Source organism: Arvicanthis niloticus, chromosome 28 (genome assembly GCF_011762505.2).
Source record: "Arvicanthis niloticus isolate mArvNil1 chromosome 28, mArvNil1.pat.X, whole genome shotgun sequence".
NCBI lineage: Eukaryota > Metazoa > Chordata > Mammalia > Rodentia > Muridae > Arvicanthis > Arvicanthis niloticus.
This window is the reverse complement of record NC_133436.1, coordinates 23,083,980-23,107,469: the sequence shown is the minus strand read 5'-3', so window position 1 is coordinate 23,107,469 and position 23,490 is coordinate 23,083,980.

The following is a 23,490-nucleotide window of genomic DNA, read 5'->3' as shown; positions in this document are numbered from 1 at the left end:
ATAGGTTGAAAAATGAAACATTCATTCAGCCTCTCACTTGTTTATGTTTGTGGTGCGAATAAATACTCGGCTGTTTGGGAGCTGAATTGGTCCCTTTGGATGTTGTGAAGTGGGGCTTGAAGGAATAATGAGCAGACACTTATTTTACAGAGCAAAAGGCAGTGTAAGCATAGAAGCAAAAATAACAGGACTCAGGGGTGGATTCTATAGGGTGGAGTAGGAGAGGTTCTAACTTGCTTCTCCTCCAGCTGAGAGCACTTCCTAAGGACACTACCCAGAGAGCTAGCAAGCTTGAAAGGGCAGACATTTGCATCCTAAGCCAGAGCTCCTGATTGACAGCCCACTTACAAAGCATCAGGAGTCTTTGGGAAATGTGCCTGCATTCAGCCAAGATCAAGCCTTTTAGGATTCAAGCGTGTATAATAAGGCATGTGAGCAAGGAATCTTAAAACAAGGTGGTAAATGTATTTGACATTAACCATATTGTTTATCCACTTTAGACAGCATCATAAAGGAATATGATTCAGGGAGCTGGGGAGATAGAGTGGTCAACAAAGTCATACTCTGAGTTGAGTCCTCAGAATTCAGGGGGGAAAAAAACAGGATACAATAGCACACACTTGTAAACACAGTGTTGGGCAGGTCCCTACCTCTCCCTTAGTAAATTAACATGATCCTAGTGAAAGCGAGAGACCAAAGAAGGGCATAGACATCAACAGTGTTAGCTAGTAGCAAACTCTCCAAACTGCAGGCAAAGTGGACACACCAACCTGCCAGGCAAAGTGGACACACACGCGATAGTGGCAGGACTGTGATGGCATAGCCAAGCACTCTCTGACTAGATCTGCAGACCAAGCCACAGAATGGAGTCGATGCTTCCTACTGTAACCCTGACCCAAACCCCAAGCCTCAGGAGACCATAGACCTATATAGGAAAGTATTACTAATTTTGAGCTAAAGAGATGTAAGGTCTAACTGCCTTCTAAATAGCTAGGTTGATGCTTTTATCCTTTTTTTTCCCCTAATAAGCCTACTCTTAACCCTAATCAGACAAGCCTTCTCTTGAAGTGAACGATAGTCAAAGCTGAGACAAGTGAAAGATTAGAGTTCAACTCTAAACAAGTCAGCTTACTATGCACTCGAGATTCAGAAGACACTAAAGAAGAGAGGATGGAAGAAATGGAGAAACTGGAAGAGAAGGAGAAGGCCAGTGAAAGCCCATCCTCTACGAGCACAATAACACAGTCCTGAACTCACAGCATCTATGATTACCTACACTGAATCTGTCCAAGACAGGCCAACTCAGTAATCAGTCATAGATCTGGGAGGAACTTATGGCATCCAGTTGCTTAGTGCTGAACTATCTACTACGAACAGACTCTGGAGGAGCCTGGGTCCATTGTGTACCCGCTGGTGAACCCACGGGTTCCAATGGATACTTTCAATCCCAAAGCCAAACAGCAGGCCCTTGTAAAATCCAAAGGGACATAAAAAGAACCATGCACGTGGGAAAAGAGGTTAGTAGAAAATGGGATAAAATGTGGACAGATAAGGGAGGTAGAGGTTACAGAGGAGAATGAGAATACTTAGAATGCTGTGTGTGTGTGTGTGTGTGTGTGTGTGTGTGTGTGTGTGTGTGTATACACATGCTCCTGGGTATTAAATATAAGATAAAATAGGGGTTTAGATCCACCCTTTTGCATGTTGCTATTCACTTTTTCAGCACCACTTGTTGAAAAGTCCCCCATTTCCTCATTTTTGCATATTCCTCTTTTTAAAAGAAAGGATCTTATGTAGCCAAGGCTGGCCTCAAAATCACACTGCAGCTGAGGGTAACCTTGAACTACTGAATCTTCTGCCTCTACTTCTCAAGGCCGAGGATTGCAGACATGTGCCAGCATGCCCAAACCTCATGGTATGTTCTTGGCATTCTTGCCAAATATTCTTCAAGAAAACTTGGCTTCTAGTTTGGGCCTGAGCACTGAGCAGATCCTGGGCATGAGCTCTGCACCCAACCTCACAGAACCCAGAGGAAGTGGGGTTCCCAGGAGCTCTACCCCTGGCAGTATCTTAGGTAAGGAGACAGCAACACCCACCCAAACAGGGTGTGACTGGGACCAACTGGGACACAGGAATTCACTCCTGGCCTGGAGCACTGGTTTCTTCATATCTGCGCCCTAGCACTGAGCAGATCGTGGGCCTCAGCTCTAACCCTAGTAACAACACCCAACCCAAAGAGTTCTGACACAAACAAGATAGTAGGAAAGACAGGCTCCAGTTAGACACAGGGCAGGTAGCACTAAGAAGATCCAGATGGCAAAAGGCAAATGCAAGAACATAAGTATCAGCAACCCAGAGTACTTGGCATCATCAGAACCTAGTTCTCCCACACTAGAAAGTTCTGAATTTCCCATATCACCAAAAGAGCAAGATTCAGATTTAAAATTACTTCTAATGATGATGATAGAGGACTTTAAGAAGGACGTAAATAACACTCTCAAAGAAACTGAGGAGAACTTAGGTAAACAGGTAGAAGCAGAAAAATCACAAAAATCTCTTAAAGAATTACAAGAGAACACAACAAAACAGGTGAATGAATTGAACAAAACCATCCAGGACATAAAAACAGAAGTAAAAACAATAAAGAAATCACAAAGGGAGACTACCCTGGAGATAGAAAACCTAGGAAAGAAATCAAGTCATAGAAGCAAGCATCACCAACAGAATACAAGAGATAGAAGAGAGAATCTCAGGTGCAGAAGATACCATAGAAAATATTGACACAACTGTCAAAGAAAATGCAAAAAGTTCTTAACACAAAACATCCAGGAAATCCAGGACACAATGAGAAGAACAAACCTAAGGATAATAGGTATAGACGAGAGTGAAAATTCCCAATTTAAAGGGCCAATAAATATCTTCAACAAAATTATAGAAGAAAACTTCCCTAATCTAAAGAATGAGATACAAATAAACATACAAGAAGCCTACAGAACGCCAAATAGACTAGAACAGAAAAGAAATACCTCCTGTCACATAATAATCAAAACACCAAGTGCACAAAACAAAGAATATTAAATGCAGTAAGGGAAAAAGGCCAAGTAACATATAAAGGCAGACCTATCAGAATTACACCAGACATCTCTCCAGATGCTATAAAAACGAGAAGATGCTGGACAAATGTCATATGGACTCTCAGAGAATACAAATGCCAGCCCAGGCTACTATACCCAGCAAAACTCTCAATTACCATAGATGGAGAAACCAAGATATTCTACAACAAAACCAAATTTACACAATATCTTTCCACAATCCCAGCACTACAAAGAATAATAGCGGGAAAGCTCCAATACAAGGAGGGAAATTATATCATAGAAAGAGCAAGAAAGTAATCCTTTTTTAAAAAATCCAAAAGAAGATAGCCACACAAACAATGCCACTGCTAATAACAAAAATAACAGGAAGCAACAATCACTGTTCCTTAATATCTCTTAACATCAATGGACTCAATTCCCCAATTAAAAGACATAGGCTAATGGACTGGATACATAAACAGGACCCAGCATTTTGCTGCATACAGGAAACCCGCCTCAGTGACAAAGACAGACTCTACCTTAGAGTAAAAGGCTGGAAAACAATTTTTCAAGCAAATGGTCCTAAGAAAAAAGACTGGAGTAAATATTCTTAAACTTCCAGCCTGAAAACACAAAGGAAGGCACTCATGGCTCCACCTGTATAGGTAGTTGAGGGTGGCCTTGTCAGGCATCAGTGGAAGTGAAGGGCCTTGGTCTCTGAAAGTTTGGATTCCCTAGTGTTGGGGAATTTGAGAACAGGAAGGAGGGAATGGGAGGATGGTGGGAGCACACCCTCATAGAAATAGAAGGAGGGGTATGAAATAAGGGGCTTGGGGGGAGAATGAGAAAGGAGATAACATTCAAAGGTAAATAAATAAAACATCGAATTAAAAAAAAACAGATAATGGGTCTGGCAATTGTAGTTGAGAAGTCGAGACTTTTTGTCAGCAATTTATTATGGGGAGTTCATATAATCCTCAAGGACAAGGTATTGTGGAAGAGGCCCATGGAACTTTAAAAAGATTGGTGAGACATACTGTTGCTAAGACAAGGAATGATTCCGACCTGTGAGCTTGCTGAGTGCCCTGACAAGGATGACTATGGAGCTGTATTGGACATATGTTTCTGACCCACCTTTGCTTAACTATATCCCAGATGGGACAAGCTGCCTGGCCTCAAGTTTTTAGACTTTGTGGGATAAAGAAGCAAAAAGAGAAACTATGTCTCTTATATTCTTCTTAAACGTGCCCAGCTAATAGGACTCAATCATGTCTAGGAATCAATCCAATATGGGAAATAACAGTCTACTTTTTGAAGACTGGATCTAGACTTTGTCAGAGACATATTTGGAAGCTAACTGTAGCTCACTGTGATGTTAGGATAGCAAGAGATAATGTTGGTACAGGATCTGGATTTCAAACAAGGGTTAGTGCATGTTTTAAGGCTCTTTTAATTTTCAAGCTAAATTTGGTTTTGTCCCTTCTACAGCATTTATTGTAAGTTACATTGACTGTATAATTTCCAATTATGTTAGTGTGTTGAAACCTGGCATGTCTGTTACAGGGGTCTATCAACCAGCTTTCATCTCACTGCCTTGAGTATTAGAAAACCTTGATTCTCTGAAAAAAGCTTGAAAGTACTGGAAGAAATGAGTTAGGCTTTAAGCAGAAGCAAGAGGGTAGCAGGCTTGATTATTGCTGGTATAACAGCTTTAATTCCATTAATTGCTAGCTCCACTGTTTCTGCAATAACATTGACATAAGAAGTTAAGACAACTATTTTTGTTAACCATCTAGCAAAAAGAAATGTTACTAATGTATTGAGTATACAAAAGGATTTATATAGGTATCTGGAACAACAAATGATGCTCTATAACCAATTCAAATTATCTGAAGGAGTTTCAGGGTTCAGGAGTTAGGAGCCACCCCAAGTGTCATGACAAATATCATTGTAGTAGTGTTACTATTGAAATTCACAATGATTGTCATTATAATTAGAAAAAAGTTTAAAGACACCTGTAGGATATTTGGTATAATCCTAACCCCTCTCTGGGTGTGTTAACTTTGCACAGTGAGATTATGAATTTAAAGAATGCTGCTCTGTTGACCTTTGATGCTGCAGATAATGCTGATAAAATTATCCATGGCCTGAGCTCAGTATTTCCATTTTGAACAAACCTCAGGAATGGCCTATACAGCTAGATCAGGCTATCCCTTCTTGTCCTGGGAATAATTTTATTCCTGCCCATCATGTTAAAGCTTATCTTTAACAACATCAACATGTTGGCAGCCAAAGTACTTGGCTTAAACCTGAAAATGGACCCCAAGACAGAGTTATTAAATTAACAAGCTGGCAAGCAAAGGATGGGTAAGATTCTGCACAGAGCCTTACCAACCTAAGACAGAAGTGAATTGCCTTTGATAATGCATATTCCATGACGGGTAAGAAAGGCATTCTTGTCAGAATGACCTAAGACAGGCTGAATCTTGTTAATAAAATAAAAAAGGGGGAGAGGTGGAGAGCCTTTGGGGCTGCTTGGCAAGAAGCTGACATGAGCCAAAGACAAGGAAAGGGGCTGCTTGGCAAAAATATGACATTGGCCAAGGACAAGAAAGTAGGCTTCAAGCATGAGTCTGACATTAGACTAGAACAAAGAAGTAATTTCAGGTAGGAGTCTAAATCATAGACTACAACAAAGAAGTAATCTCAGGCAGGAATCTAAATATTAGGCCAGAACAAAGAAGTAATTTCAGACAGGAATCTAAATTTTAGGCTAAAACAAGGAAGTAGGCTTCAGACATGAAAATGACCTTGGGCTAGGATAGGGAAGTAGGCTCAGATACTTTGGTCATTCTGATAAGCCTTTAGAAACAGTGATCAAGGGATTGTTCACGTAACTGTTTAACGCCTTGCTTTTTTTTTTTTTTTTTGACTATTTGTGTTTATTATATTACTTGTCCTCAACTATTTGCATCTATTGTACTGCTAGACCCTCAACCTAGAACTGACCGTAATACATGCATGTAATCAAAATGGAATAAAAGCATAAAGGAAGAAGGGGTATAGGATAGGGGGCTCTAGGGAGGGGAAATGGGGAAAGGGGATAACATCTGTATTCTAAATAAATAAAATATACAATAAAAAAGAGAAAAAAAACTTAAAATAGCACTGCCATATGAGTTATTAATTCTGCATCTCAGTATTTTGTTTACTAGGTTCACAGATTTGTGATTTTCAGAATTCTTCATAATGGCCAAGACATAGGATCAACCTAAATGTCCATCAAGGATCAGACGGAAGGAAATGAAGTATATACATGGCATGAAATACCATTAAACATTAAAAAAAGAAGAAAATCCTTCATAAATCACAGCATGGATGAAGCTGGGAGGTATGACACTTAATTAAATAAGACAGGCACAGAAGGGCAAATCCTTCATGTTTTTACACATATGAGGTATGGAAAACAACCAAACTCATACATGCAAAGATGTGTGTAGGGATTCCCAGGGTTGGTGGAAGGGGAGATATAAGAAGCTATGGGTCAATGCTTGAAGGATATATGTATGTATAGCTCAACAAGCTGCTGTAGCATATGATATAAAATTAAAAGCTCAAGGTAATTGGAAGACTGAAGTTCATGTTAAGTTTTCTTAACAAGCACACACACACACACACACACACACACATATACACACACACTACAAAAGGGCTTGAGCATACTTTTTGAATGCAATGGATGTGGGTATGACCTTAACTGTATAATGGCTCATGTCCAAAAACATGCCCAGTGCTCATAAAATTTAACTTAAATAAATGCAGCTATTATTTATCGTTTTATATCAAAAAGGATTTAAAACAAAAAGCTTACCTTTGCAGCAGATGGAGATTATTATACTAAACCTAAACTGGTCAAAATTCAGAGATTAGCTGATCCTGGGATGGCCAGTCCCAATGGCTACAGACATAAAATTCCTGCACCAAAGGCTCAGGGAATGTTGTGGAAGAGGAATAGAAATACTACAAGAGCCTGAGGTCTGGGAAGTTTGATGCAATTTTGTTTCCTAGAAATGACAGGGAAGCAGCACCCATGGTACCTCAGCAAAACCTGCACAATACTACCACCGGTAGATATACTTCTGTGGAAAGGGGAAGCCTGGGGCCCTAGACAGAGGACTACAGGAAACTAAGCAATGCTGACACATAGAGAATTAGTCCCCCCGGGGATAAGCCCCCTCCATTGGTTATTCAGTCCCAATTAGTCAGCCCTGAAATCATGTGCACACAAACAACACTCAATGAATGTAGCAGGTCGTATTTTTGTGTGTGTGTGTGTGTGTGTGTGTGTGTGTGTGTGTGTAACAATAATAATCAAAGAAAAGAGGTCATGAATTTGAGAGGGGGGGGACATAGGAAGGATTGGAGGGAGAAAAGGGAAAAGAGAAGTGATGTAATTATATTTTAATTAAATTTTATTTTAAAAAGTTGTTAAACAAAAAAAAAAATAGATTTCAGGAGACCTGAAAGCAGTCTTCATGGTTTTGAAAAGCTTACCTGGAGAAGAAGGATTTAGTATTTTATCGGTTGTGATTCTAGAGGACAGAGAACAAGGGAAAATTTTGTATTTGATAGAGAAAAAACAAGGTCCTACTAAGGAGAACTATTTAGAAGTTAAATATGCTTATTTGACATTCAAAAGTGATGCTGTAGAAAAAGTAATTGACAAATGAAGATAAATCTAACTTTAAAATACACACAATATGCATTTGAAGATGAAAGTGTTTGTACATTTGCTCTCAACACATGAGCAGATTTCTGGAAGATGCAGAAGCCTCCATCCAACTGTCGGTGGGGCTTATTTCAGAGACCGTGATAAAGATAGTTCCAACTTTTAATTTTATACTTCTACGTTTGGCTTCTAAAATTATAACAGTGAAGACAAATTATTTTTCTAATAATAGAAAATGCTTTAAAACAAGAGATGATTGTACTATTGACTGGAGACATTTAAGTAAAGTTGTTGGTAACTCACAGAGGTGCCAAAGAGGAGGGCAGGTACTGTAAACTATTCTATAGGTACTTACTCCCTCAATTGATACTTCTGATGGTCAAGACAATAATCTGGTCATTAAAATAACTATAGCTTATTTCTTAGCAGACTCAGAATCATCTGCTCAGCCTATTGCCAATGTTGAAAATGCTATAGATAGTAAATGCATAGAGATTTTTGCCTGTGATCATGCACATCTGTGCTCACTGTCTACTTCAGTGTTTTCTACACAAGCAAACAAGATGCAACTTTAAAACAGCCAGTTCGCTCGGTGCTACAGGAAGCAGCCTGCATCAGCATCTTCCTCAGTCAGGCTACACATTCATACACTGGGTCTCTGGCTGGGACACATACTCATCCAATGAATGTCCAACCTGTGATACACACTCATCTCTTGGATGTCTGGCTTGTGACACATTCACTGGATATCTGGCCTGTGATATATACTCATCTACTCGGTGTCTGGTCTGTGTAACACATGTATAACACTGAGTGTCTGGCCTGTGATACACACTCATCCATTGAGTGTCTGGCCTATCCCTCAGCACAACAACCCATTTCTCATGACAGAGCTCACAGTTAGCATCTTTCACAATGAAATGAGTCATCACAATGAAGATTTTTTTTAAAAAAGGAAAAGAAATTTTCAAATCTCTCTTGACACAATTTTATCTTGAAATTTTCATCAGCATTTTTCTGAAGTATATAATACTTTTTTTTAATAGTGTGCACTGTTTTCATAGCTTTTTGGTTTGTTCTTTCTCTGCTCATGAGGTCTTGATGTTTTCACAAGAGAGGTTTATGTCAAAAGAAGAACCCTTAGCTTTAAGGAGAGTCTTCAGTAAAAGTTCCAAGGTCAAAGAATATTTACCATGAATGTCACAAGACATCCCAATTCTCCCTAGATATGCTAGGAAGATTCCCTTTATGACACCCAAGACCATTCCAACCCTTTGTCCTCTGCCTCTTCAGATCCAAAGTTCATTCTTTGCAAGAAGATCAAACATACTTTCGAGGCAACGCCTGAGGCAGAAATCCACATGCTCATTTTACAGTGATCTCCTGTATGGCCTGAACTGTGAGGGACTCAGAGAAGAAACAAAATGGTACAAAAGCTCATTTGCCTGCAAATATTAGATGGAAAAAACAAAACGACCCAATCAATCACAGGGACAGGGTACCAGGTGGCGATGAACCATCCACTGATACAAGCAGTAAACTCTCTTGGTAAATCCTTCTTGGGTTCTGAAAACTTAGCTAGTGAACCGAAAGTTCTTGAAATGAATTTGGAGAACCACTGCACAGTGGCTGGGGACTCATGGAAGGGTCGTTGGAACCATCGAGGTCATGCATGAGGGGAGCCATCACCCTGCATGATAGAGGAAAGAGTCATCCATGGACCAGCGTCCTCTACCCCTCTTGAGAGCATAAAGAAACAGGGGTGGAGGACCCACCCAGAAACAATAAAAACTGTATACGTCCACCAGGTACCCTGATGATGGCATGCATGCTTCTTAAGTCAGAGATGCTCTGATTTACCCAAGAACAGCTCTGCCTAGTCTCTTTGCAGCTTGAACCTGAGCATAACAAGGCAGCTCCTTTCTTAAACAAGTGTAGCCTGAAACTTTCATGGTTGCTAATTTAATCTACTACTCAACTTTAATCTATTTCTAATTCATCTCTCCTCCAAGTCTCTCATTCATCAAAGAGGGTAATTAAGAATAGACAGATTTTCAGTATTAACCCTGTGACCCAGGAACTACTAAGCGTCCTACACTAGGGGGCGCAGAAGGACAAAAATTTAGTTTGTCTAGACTAGGTCCTCTCCAGAAGAGACTGCCAATGGCATTGCTTGGAAGAATTGAGTTATTAGACATTACCTTTATCCTCATGAACAAGATGGCTCCCGGAATTTGCTGCTTCTTTCACGCTCCACCCTAAGCCATTGCTTGCAACAGGCGTTCAAGTGACCCACAGGTCGCAGGGAAGAAAGACTCATGGCCTTTGTCCAAAGTCCTACCCTCTTCACATGTGTTTCATATTGAATCAGGTTATACAGCTTAGAATCTTTGACACACAACTTTCTTCTTTTTAGATTTCTGAATTTCCAACATTTCAGATGGCCTATTCCTTTAAAAAAAATCTATTAAAAACAAAACAAACAAACAACACCACCAAAAAAACAAAACAACAACAACAACAAAAAACCACATGCTCCGCTCTTTTCTAGCTGTGTGGTATGAGGGTAAAGACTCCAGAGACAACACTGACAGTTACCATGAAGTTAACTACACAGATTCTTGTTTCCTTCAAGAATCCTCTCACTCTCTCCTGTGAAACCCAATCCTCCTGTGTGCTTGCACTTTACTAGGTGGTTGTATAGCTAATTTACCAAATCCCCAATGTTTATCACATGCAAAAAAACGCTCCCCCCCCCCAACATACACAAACACACACACACACACACACCACTGCCACGTCTAGACGAGGACTTACAAATTAGTTTTCAAACTTACTGTAATATCTTCAGTATTGCAACAGGCTTCTGACACCCAGAACTTTTGATCTTAATGAGGGCCTTTAAAAAAATTATCGTAAGTGAATTTATTTCTCTTCAGGGTCTACTTCCAATCTTAAGATTTTGATTCCCACATCGGTGTGAAGTCCCGCTCTTAAAACAAATTGGAGCCCACTCCAAAACAGAATTAAAATGATTTCAAAGAATGACAGAAAAACATTTCTTTTGGCAAGGGATGACAGGAAGCCAGAAGGAATAGAGGAGAAACCCAGTGGAGAGTGTGAGCAGCGAGAGACCTTCTCCATATGCGCGGCCATCAAAAAAAGTCTTACAATCCCGTATGTCGCGTTTGCAGGACACAACTCTGTCTCTGTTTTGCTTTTTGCTGTTTCCTTATAACTCAGTCCCCTTCTTCCTGTCCTCGCTGCATCTCTCTCCATTCCTGTGATACTGAAAGCTGCTTCTTATGAGGAGAAAAATGCAAGGAAGCCATTGTACAAGATGAAAGGTGAGAAGACCCAGGGGTAGGTAGCATGTTCCGCCAGTCTCAAAGGAAGATTGGTCACCATGACAGTGATTGGCACAAAGTATAGATTAGGTTTCTTTTGCCTGAAATTGGAAAGAAATAACTTCTTTGGGCTTCTTTTTGTAACAAATGTTGTGTGAACTATTTTATGGCATGGTTCCATGGACTGAAATGAGGGTGCTTGTCATGCACATTTCCAGCAACATTTCCCATTTCCACTGGCCTCCCACCATTAATATATTCAACATCTATGGCATTATTATTATTATTATTATTATTATTATTATTATTATTATTACTAATTATTGTGGGGGGAGTGTTCTTCCTGCATGTATGTCTGTGTACTACACATGTACCTGGTACACAGAAAAGTCAGAAGAGGCCTTTAGATTCCCTGGAACTGGAGTTACAGATGGTTGTGACCCACCAAGTAGACGCTGGGAATTGAACCCGGGTCCTGTGGGAAAGCAGTCAATACTGACCATCGTTGATTCATCTCTCCAGCCCAGCATCTCTGGCTTTATTTTCATCAGACAGTATCAAAACAACTCATCCAGTGGACTTCTCCTGTGCCATTCCTGCTTCAGTTCATGATGTATTCCATTGACACTGAGCACACAAAGAAGGGTCAGATAAATTACTGTATGCTTTCTATGTATACAAACCCCACCATGCCCTTTACAACTGGGAGAACAATAATGCTATCTGGCTTCTTCCCTGAGGCTGCTACATGTTCAGGTTTTCATAAAGGGAAGACACTCCTTCCTGATGAGGCAAGAACACAGTTTAGCCCTCTCACTTCTTCATCAGTTTAAACCCATTTTTCATTGGATAAATTTTTTCACTACTAGTGGTGCCCACTAGGAATCCACTTTCTTCAATGTGGTCATTTCTATTGCTTCATATGAAAACGAAAAGCTTCCAGTGTCTAACCTAGATCTCATGTGTGGCCAGGAAAGGAAAAACCATTCCAACCCAGTCAGCGACCCAGAGAACCAAGGTTTAGAGAGGTATAAAGAAAAAGACTGGAGCAAGGGAGATAGCTCAGAAGGGAAAGTATTTGCCTCTCAAACACAAAGACATGACTTCTGTCCCCAGACCAATGTGAAAAGAACGGCATGATATATACTTGCAGTCACAGCTGGGAACAGGGCAGCAGAAGCTGTCTGAGGCTCAAAAGCCAACCAGCTTCAACTGTTCTGTGAGTTTCAGACCAGTGTTGGCCTATCACAAAAACAAGCTGAGCTTCCCAGAACTAACACTAGAGAATGACCTCTGGACATCACAAACATAGACACACAAACATGGGTTGTGATAATGGCGTCATAAACCACTGGAAGCTGGGCATTCAATCCCATAGAGGGCAACAATTCAGTGAGGGATGCAGTCCTGATTACAGCAACAGAACTCTATGGTAAAATGTAATGTCTTTTTTTCAAGTATCAGAAATCTAGCCAAGCAAGCCCAATGGATGAACAGGAAATTTTAGAAAGAATATTGAGTCATTTTCAGAACCTAGCAGCATGAAGGATACCCAAATCTATTTAGATTATTTTATTTATTTTATTTTTCCTTTTTGCTTCCATACCCCGGCTTTTCTTGGTTCCCTTAAGAGATGGCCTCTATACCTCCAAACTCCATGCCTGACACTGATACTAACCTCCACTCAGCTTTCTTAAGTCCAGTTATAAATTCCTAAGAAGATCGTGCTTACCCAGTGAGGGCCCAGGGTGTCCCTGACACAATCCATGACGCTTGTGCTTGGGTTATGGCATACCTGGTCACTTGGAATTCCCTTTGTGGAGAAAGAAATGGTTCTTGGAGGACTGTGGTATCATAGGCTTGGCAGGAGCTCCAGAAGTTGGTTACATAAATCTACCAGAAGTCTACTGGTGTGTTTTAATCCTGAAACCATCCCAAGGTCAGTTTGAATGAAGATATACAAATAAACAGCATGGTTCTAAATAACAGGACCAGTTTAAGAGATGCAGAGCAGTGGTTCTCCACCTGTGGGTCATGATCTCTTTGAGGATCAAACAGCTGTTTCATAGGACTAGCAGAAAACATAAATATTTACCTTATCATTAATAACTGTAGAAAATTGCAGTTATAAGGTAGCAATGAAAATAATTTTATGGTTAGGGGACTACAGCATGAAGAACTGTATTAAAGGGGCACACACAGCAATAGTAAGATTGAGAACCACTGCTCTAGAGTGTCAGCTATGGGAATAGCACCTGAGGAGGAGGGACTGGCCACAACTGATGTGACGGACCTCCCAGGACAGTGTGCACTGGGTGAAGTCTGAAGAATCCAGAGATCCTTTGCAGGAGTGGCTGTTTGGAGCCTCCATAAATACAACACGTGTGCAAGCGTAGGCTGCTTTCTTTAGAGAGAAGCTGGGTGTGGAACTTCAGAGCAGCTAAGCAAGACCTGACGGTTCCAGAACCATGGAAGGAAATGTCTGTGCTCAAGTCATTCCCAGTATTATGAATCAATTCACCAAGTATTTACCAACCAGGCTGCTTTATGCTTGGTGCTATTCAATATTGTGGTCAGTTAGGGATCTGAGACAAAAGGGCCACCCTGGACTATTGTAGAAAGTCCCTTCAGGATTGTAAGTGGAGGTGAACACCAGGACACTTTCCCAGCCTCTTCTCAGCCACCCTTCTAAAACCCAGAGAAGCATGCAGTCCCTCCCCCACCCTCCTTCCTCCTGCCAGAGTTTCCAGATTTGTTCTGCTTTGCAGTTGCGTCAAAGCCCCACTCGATTCCAATCCTCACAGAAGGCATAAATTAACATTTTATTATGTGTACTTGTTAGGGTCTCTTAAAGTAGACATGCAAATTTGAGGCTCCCATAATAAATTAGGGCATACCCAGATTAACTGAAAATAAACTGGGTTGCCCTGGCCAAGGCCTTGGAAAGACAGGTCCTGCCAAGCAACCGGAGGACAGAGACTAACCTCAACTCCTGTTCCCCAGTTGTTGACCCTGGCCTCTGGCCATATTCTTCTCTGTATGGTACCCTGGTCCTCTCTGTGCAGATGCTATTGGCTAAATTGACTTCTGATGGGCTTTTTTAACAAGGGACAGTTTCCAATAAGCCTGTTACAGGTCTCTGAGGTCTCTGGCAAGCAATAGAAAGGGAGAAAGAAGAGTCTTAAGTTTCCATCACGCATATGAACAACTTTGTCTGCCATGACCTTCCACATGGACCAGCTACTCTGAGACTAGACTTTGATTGGTTATTCCTACAGTGGGACTCTAATTTCGCAGCTTATAGCCTGGAAAACCTTCAGGTCAGGAACTTGAGCTACACAGATCTTGGTGTGTTTTGATGTAGCAATGGTGGAAAAGTCAGCAGATGTAAAAGTAAGAGGCACCTCATGTGCTACCCACGGCTCCACCAGCATCCGTTCTATCATGGTGTTCTGTGTTTTGTTGTTGTTGTTGTTGCTGTCCTTTGTTTGTTTGTTTGTTCGTTTTGCATATTGATTAGAGAAAAGAACAAAACGCTGTGTGTGTGTGTGTGTGTGTGTGTGTGTGTGTGTGTGTGTGTGTGTGTGGTGTGTGTGTATAAAACTCTCTAGGGATATGTGTGGACAAGCCCATACAAATAAAGAAGAACACAGAAGTTTGGATCTGGAAAACTTCAAGGTTCCTGGGGAAGGCTTGTGAATATTGGAATGCAGAGTGGTTAGGAGAAAAGGCCTCACAGAAAATCTTTACATTATGATGGGGTACTCTTAAAGGCGGCTGTGAAGCCCAAATCCCTTCCTCTCTTTTATGTCCTAGCCATAACATGAGTAGTTTGAACTTTAAGCAAGGCACCCATGTTCTTCCTCACCACGTGACCAAAAGAAATGGAGCTAAATAACCATGGGCTGAAACCTCCACCATCATGATCCCAATAAACCTTTCTTCGTTATAAGTTAATTACCTTAAGTATTTGCTACAACAGTGGAAAGCTGGATAACATGAGGGCGGGAAGCTTAGGGAGTTGATGCTTTGTGGCCATTTCCTCCTGATTAAAACATTTTCTCCTAGAAAGAGGAGCCTTAAGACTTTGATAAGCAAAACCTATGTCTCAGGAAGTTCCTGAAACTTAGAGGATTCCTAAAGTCTCTCTCCAGCCTTATAAAAGTAGTAGGAATTCAGGAAAGAAGAGATGCTCTAACCAGCCAAGCTGCCCTCATATCTTACAGGGAGTTCTGGAAATGTCTGCCATTTGTCACTGTCCACACTAGGGTGGGGCTTTTGATAATGTAGCTGCCTTTCAGTCATCAATGCCCCTGTCAGGAGCTCCTTCTCCATACTCCTGTGAGTAACTTCAATAAACTCACTGCTTTCCTAACCCATGCTTGAGTGGAAGCATTCTTTCTGTCTACCATCCTTGTGTGTCATGAATTCCCATGTGTTCCCATCTCCACAGGAAAAGTCACACTGTGGCTGATCCACAGGCATCCATGATGGAAGTGAAATTCTAGTTCCAATACTGTGGGCAGGAGAGCTGAAATTCAGGGGCCTACTGCTGGACCAGAATGCACAGTATTTAAAGGGAATCCCACTGGAATCCCCTACCACAAATAATACTTTGAAAACCACCTTCATGTGGGTCCTAAGTTAAGAGACTCTGTCAGTATGCCTCCTGCATCCACGAGTTCTGTCTCCAGGAGAATTTTACCTGGTACTCTCCTCAAGTGAACAAACTCTTTTAGTGTGCTCAAGGACAGTTCCATATTCATAGAAAGTACTCAGAGATCTCAATGTTCAGATGCTCTGTCATTGTCAAATATTCCCCTCTGAAACACCTGCTTCTTCACCTCTCACCTCCCTCCTTCCACGTCTCCTCAAACTCCCGACTTCCTCTCTCTGCTTATTTCAGTCAGTTCTTAGCATCTCATTTCACCTTCCTGCTCTGTAGAGAGCTATGTGTGGTTCTTACCTTCCCCCAGTGGCATTTAAAGTGTTTCTTGGTGCAAAACATCCTATTCATTGCCATAGAAACAGGAAACTCAGTGTGGAAGGAAAAAAAAAGGGTGGGGGGAAGGAGTCTGGCGCTCTGCAGCTATGCAATTCTGTTATTTTGCCCAAATCCATAAATGGCAACATGCCGGGAGATACGCAAAAGCCAACCCGCTGTCAGAGCAAGCGAAGGAAGGGCTTCTTGTTCCTAAGAGAGTTTGCACAGGTTTTAAAGCAGGTAAGAGGAATTCTAGTGTGCAGGAGGGGTGTTTGTCTTTCCTCAACCCCTCTCAGTGTTACTAGCTATAAAATGAAGTTATCTCCATTACCTTCTCACGTTGGTCACAGGAGGGTACCCCTGGTGACAGCTGGGTTTCAGCCCTTTCTGGGTCCCCCACACCCATGGATAGCACAGGCCTATGTCATCTGTTCTTGACTGTACACTCAGTTTTTTTTTTTTTTACATAAAACTGAGACGATGTTCACAGCCCTGTCATTCCTAAAGAACAGTAAGTGAGGTTTGACCATTCTTGATAAGAAGGAAAAAAAAAACCAATCTTTTACATCTTACAGGCAACTGAAGATGAGCCTTCTTTGAGCCCCTGATTTCAAAGATGACTAACTCTTCATTCTTTAAGCACTACCCCTGTGTTGGACCTTTGAGCACTCCAGTTCCCTGGGGAACTATTATCCTTAAGCTGAGAATAGACTAGGGAATTATGTTGAACAGAGCTCAAGCTAATATATGCTCAGACTTCCCTGGCCATGGGCTTTTTCGGAGGTGTTCCCAAGTCCAAATCCAGAAATGCTCCTCACCACCAACCAGGAGCTCTGTTAGAACTGCTCCCGTGCTGTATGTTTGTCTATTTGATATCCATCAGTCACCGAGGCAAAACCAAGTTGTTGACATCTCCACATGCATGCAAGGTCTGATTGCACAGACCTGTGAAATTCAATTACAGACCCTCTAAAGCAAGCCTGAGTTTTATCTACAACAGTCTCTTCTAATCAATTTTTCTTAACCAATAATCCAGTGTCCCCCTACACTAAGCCATTCAGATTAGGAACTAAATTATAAGAGGCACTAGTGGTCTTATAGGAAACAGCATGCCCACTTCCTTTGGAAACTTTAAATAATAAATATCTCTGCCAATGGTATTACCCTCTGCCAGTCATCCACCTAGACACAAATCTACCTTGTCCTATCTGTTGTATCAGTGATAGAATATACTGTCTACTTGCATACACATCATGGCCATAGGAATACTGTCCTGGGGTCATGGTCTCCTGGAGATAGGTCAGCAGCATCTTATTCTATAAATAGGGTGACCATATGTCCTCCTGTGCTCCACAGAGCCCCAGCTTTACCCCTGTTGACCTATGTCATCACAAATACTTAGCTCATTCCCTCTCACAGCAGTTCAGATTTTGAATATAAATCGTATGGCCATCCTAATAGAAAAGATTTAAAAAAATTAACCACTCATTGCATAGATAAATGTCTTTTATTTAAAAAAAAAAAAAAGCCAGAGAACTAATTACAATGTAATCATTGGGCCTCACATCTTGACTTGAGAAAAGGATCTAAATGAGCATTACAGACTTTCTAAAAATACCCATGTTTGTCTTCACATCATATGCAAGGGAGTTAAGGAGGAAAAACCAGCTGCATAAAGTGTGTATACAAAGCAGAACAGTGATGACGCTGGACTTTTTTGTGTGTGTGCGAGAACTGAGAATGTAGTTCATTGGGACTAGGAAGCACAATGGTTCTACCAATTGCTCAGTCATCTCCACGTATCTCAATCTTTGATATCCGAGAAACTGTCTCATTATTCATATGTGATGCATACCCTACATGCTCTGCATATTATGGACATTCACATCAGTTTGGACCCTCAAGGACTTATTCTACAAAGTAGCACATTAATAAACATGGGAAACGTTTTTTGTTTTTTTTTTTTTTTAATGTAAGCATCGGTCGTTATAGCCCCATCCAAAGAAGCGTTTATCCCAATTCTTGGGGTTATAGCTGAACTTTGAAGCAAGTTGCGAGTATACAGGAGAGCAAACTGCAAGACCTTAGTGGTAGATGAGCCAATGGACCTGCTGCTACTCAAAATACAAAAGACACACCTGAAGAAGCTACAGCTAGAGATTAGGAGATGATCCAATTCCAAGGCTATGCAATTACCCAATCGCTACAGACAATTTGATTTTGTATCTTGTTTGTTTGGTTGTTTGTTGTTTTGATATGAAGAATTAAGATCCTTGGGTACTACCAGTAATAAGAATTACTAAAGCTCAAATGAAGATAATTGATTGTGAATTCTGTAGATTTTCAACATGTACCCAAACTACCTTCACTATTACTTGGGTAAGGAACGGTGATGAACCCTGTCCTTCAACACATCAGCTTTCGTTCCATGAGAGAATTTGAGTCTGAAGAAGGAACAGCTCACTCACCATTCCCCAAGAGAAGTCTGTCTGAGGTTGTCTGCAGTCAAACCCAAGAAGCCTGACACACAACTGCACTGTCTGTTGACAGCGCATATGTCAATGAGAAGTCGCTAGGTATGAATTCGCCTAGGCTGGGTTCTTCTCTGCATCCTCATCGGATGCTGGGTTGTTTTGGTCTTCTACAGAGTTATAAATAAAAAAAGCAAGCTCTAAAGATTTGCTGAAGCAACGCTGAGGCCGGAGGAGCAATCCTGTTTAATTGGCCTGGCTTACACAATGTTCCTGGCATATGGTCTTGCTCTCCCTGGCCGGAGTGACTTCCTATAAAAAGAAACACCTAAAATTGGCCCCCAGAATTATTTTAGAGCTATAGGATATGAGATAGGGGATATGGAAGATGCTTTTGCCCTAAATTTTCTTTTTTGAAAATAAGGAATACCAGTGTTTGGAGATCTGTTTAACTTCGGAATCTCTCAAGTGATATTCTTTTACTTCAGAAGAAAGCACTGTTAGACACTAACCCCTAGAAAATAGAATCTGTTGCATTGCTAAGCTATACACAGGAGTCCCTGTTGTTTGACTTGTACACATGGACTGTGTAAAAAAGTAACATATATGTTCTGCCCCCCACAATGATTTAACGTCTCTTCGAACAGTCCAGAGGAATCTCAAGGTGCTACAATGGGTCCTCAGCCGTGACTTCTACCTGTCTCCTATTGTCCCTGCCATCAACTTTCTCCACTGTGCTCCTTGCTGCCCAAACCCTGGAAGGTGAGAACTGGGTTAAGAAACTCATCCACTAAGGGTATTTATAAAATGCCCACTCAACAACGTTCTTGAGTGTGAAAAGACAGGCACTGCACTATTTTAAATGCTTCATCTTATTAAATCATAACAACTCCATATGTTATATTTTTCCCATTTGGAGGGATAAGGAAAAGAGTTTTGGGGTGGTTGTTCAACACCATCTGTTAAAGAAGATACGTTGGGCTTGGGCCCAGGTCATTTGAATGACAAGCCTACCTTCTTTATCTGAATGAAGCAATGGCTTCCTTGACGTCAGTGGCACAAATCACAACAAAGCAGAATCACTTCCCCAAGGGCACAATAATTAGATGGACTTTCCATTGTATTTTTCTCAGACTCTAAGAAATACAACAGACCAATAAAAAAGTATGCATGTTTCAGATATGTAGATGCATCAATGTAGGGAAGGATTGTGAGCTAGTTCTCTCCTCAGATTGCCATGAAAAACTTCTCCACTTGCTACTTGGATTCTGATAATTTTGAATTTTCTTGTAAATCTTATTTTCTGTTTCCAAGTGTTTGCCTGAGTGTATTATGATTACCACATGTGTGCCTGCTGCAGGCAGTGGTCAGAGTATCAGACCCCTTAAACTAGAGTTACAGATGGCTGTAGTTCCCCACATGGTGCTGGGAATCAAACCTGAGGCCTCTACAAGAACAAGTGTTCATAACTACTGAGCCATCTCTCTGAGATGGATCCAAAGTTTTCAATTGTCACAGAAAAAAATGCAGGGCACGTTAATTTTGGTTAATTCATTGAATTAAGAGTTCCCCAGGAGAAGGCCTCTAGAAGTGTTTGTGAAGATTGATGGGGAGAGGATCATCTCTGAGTGTAGGTACCATTGTCTCAAAAGCTGGGGTCTCAAATGAGATAAAGGAGGAAGGAAAAGTTTAAGGGCATTCTCTCTCTCTCTCTCTCTCTCTCTCTCTCTCTCTCTCTCTCTCTCTCTCTCTGTGTGTGTGTGTGTGTGTGTGTGTGTGTGTTTGTGTGTGTGTGTGTGTGTCTGTGTGTCTGTATGTCTATGTGTGTGTGTTTCTGTATCAATCATCTATCTATCTATCTATCTATCTATCTATCTATCTATCTATCTATCTATCATCTATCTATCTATCTATCTATCTATCTATCTATCTATCTCATTCTGCTTTCTGGTAGCCATAAGGTGAGATGCTGTATCATGTCCACTCCACCATAATGAACATAATGGCTCTGAAACCACGAGCCAAAATCTGTTCTTCCTTCTAAAATGGTTATGATTCCTGGTTCACACCCCAGAGCTTTCTTTTAGTTATAACACATCCTTCTTCACCACTATGATTGCTTGTCTTCCTCCCTTGAGTTCCTGATCAACCCACAGCCCCACCCCCAGGGTCCAGCTCCCAGAAACACTCCTTGTTACAGTAAGTAGCTGGAGATGAAGGACAATAAACTTGTCTTAAACCACTTCAGAAAAATCCATCACCCTTTCAACTTCCCTTTCCTCCCTCCTGCCTCCACTCTGAGCTCTACTCTCTAACTGTTCACTTCCTCATCCACAACAAAAGACGTTCTGGAGAACCCCAGGGCAAATCCTAGAGCATACCAGACAAGGTATTTAGAAAGGAAGACTGTTACACCAAGGTCTGAAGCTCACTGACATCTCTCAGGCTCTCAGGACAAGAGTGTGAAATCAATTCCCTGCCACATAAACGCAGCCACAGGGACACTCACCCAATGGCACTACCTGCAGGAAAATCTTGTTCTTCGTTTCTAACTTTCACCAATGGGATTTCCAAGGCTGGCTAAATACGCAGTGTCCATCTAATCTGAGCTACCCTGTCCTGTGTGTGATGTAATTGCTCTCAGATGACTAGACGCAGAAGCTAACTCTGGCAAGACCATCTTCCCAGAGGGAGGCTATTGGGACACAATGAAATTTCCCTCTCTTCTCAGACTCTTGTTAGGAAAAACCCCACTTTCTAGACACTTTACAGCTCATTTCCATTTGCTTCCTTTCTCCAGAATCATGGAATTGTTATTCTCCTTGGTAATTAATGCCTTGGCGTTACTTCTTGTGAAGACACAGTAGGGTATGAGATAGCAAGGCCAAGCTCTCTCCGTCCATAGCATCTGATCATGGCTTTCCTGCAGTGTGCAGCTACTCTCTGAGAGAAGATGCTTGTGCTTTAGAGAAATATGTAGATGATTTAGAAGTTTGTTCCCCAAGTTCAAGTTGTAGTACTTGTTTAAATTGGGCAACGTAATGACATATCTTCCTTCTAACAAAGTTTCTCAAGTTCTGGTTTCTTAAGCCCACTTATGACTTACTTATATGTTACTTAGGTCTGCAAAGATGGCATTGCAGAAGTTCAAGTTAGAGGTGATGCAGTTATCTCAGTTATGCAGGCCATTTTGAATTATAGATATGGAATTAATCTAAACATGTGAGTACCCCAAATTAGAGAAATTTTCCTGCTGAGATGAGAGAGGTGGGTAATGGGAACATTGATGGTTTTGAAGATGGAGAGACCATGAGCAGAGGGATGCATATGTCCTTTAGAGAGTAAAAATGCAAAAGAGAGCATTTTCCTCCAGAGCTTCTAAGTCCTGTGCATCCCAGAGCAGGACTTCTCCCCGCTGAATTATAACGGAATGCATTGTGCTGTTTTAAACAAAGATCTTTTTGGTAGTTAACTGTAACAGAGAAAGGGAACCAACTCAGCCCCAGAAACAAGAAGAGACAATCAGGGACTCTACTTCTGCGTCAGATTGGAGTAGGAATCATAAACCATCTACCTCTAAACTGGCAGCTACCTCTCAACTGCCTTCTGCAACAACTGTTTGTTTGTTTGTTTGTTTGATACACAATCACATGCAACCCAAGCTAACTTTGATTTCATTATGTAACCAAGCATGACCTCAAACCCCTCCTCCTTTAGCCTCCACTTCCCAAGGACAAGAATTACAGGTCCAGAGACTTTTAACTATTTCTCTAAACTCTCAGAGGTGGGTAGAGGCAAAATTCAGAGCCTACCTGGCACTCTGTCTTCTCCCACATTGTGCCCTATGTTTCTAAGTGTGGGAAGTGATCAAAGACATCAAGAAGACTCAAACAAAAAAGGTTGAGAAATGGGGGTGTCCAGTTCATGACCTCACTCCACTTTTGGGCTTCCACCATGGCCGACTTCCCTCTCTGAGAGGAATGAATTGAGAAGTAGCAAGCCTCTTCCTCTTTTAAAATCAGAGCTGCTGTAAGTGATTTCACACATTTGCCACGGAGCCCTTTGACCACCTTGGGAATGTCTAGGTGGTGCAACCCCCACTTGTCACAACCCAGCATCCTGTTACTTTGGCCACTTTTCTGCTCCCTAAAAACCTTTTCTTAAAAGAATTGTTAATATCCTGGTCACATGAAGAAAGGTTATTATTAGCTTGCCAATGGCCTCTCTTCTCTAGCTCTCAGCTCCACTTTCAACCTATACCCTCATAGAACTACTTTTGTTTTCTGCTGCCCTGGCTGTTGGTGAATAAGCCTTTTCCCTCCTCACTGTCTGCATCTTCCACTCGTTTCAAGGGTGTGACTTTGCCTGATTTGCTGTGAGGTTGGCACAATGCTATGCTCTTCTTTGTGACTAACGCTTTCTTGTCCTAATGCTTTCAGTGAGGGAAGAACTATCAGTGAACGGTTACCATACAGTAGGAGTGTTCTCTATTAGCGATAATGAAGAAAAAAAATAAATGTCACGAAATAAGTTCATCGTTGAAGTTGTGGTTCTTCCTCCCTTCCCTGTGCTTTCACAAATAAGACACAGATTCAAAATATATTTATAAACACCTTGGCTATAGAGTTAGGCTCTTCTATGACTTGATCACAATTTAAATTAACCCATTTATTCTAATCTACATTCTTCAACCTGGATGGTTACCTGTGCTCAGGTACCATGCATCTGGCTCTGTCACATCTTACTCATGCAAATCTCCAGTGCCTGGCTCTGTCTCAGAATTCTTTCTGCCTCCCAGATATCCCACCTTCTATTCTATCCTTTCCTATAGGCCATAGGTTTTTCTTAATTAGCAGGTGAGGCATCCATACAATACACAAGATAT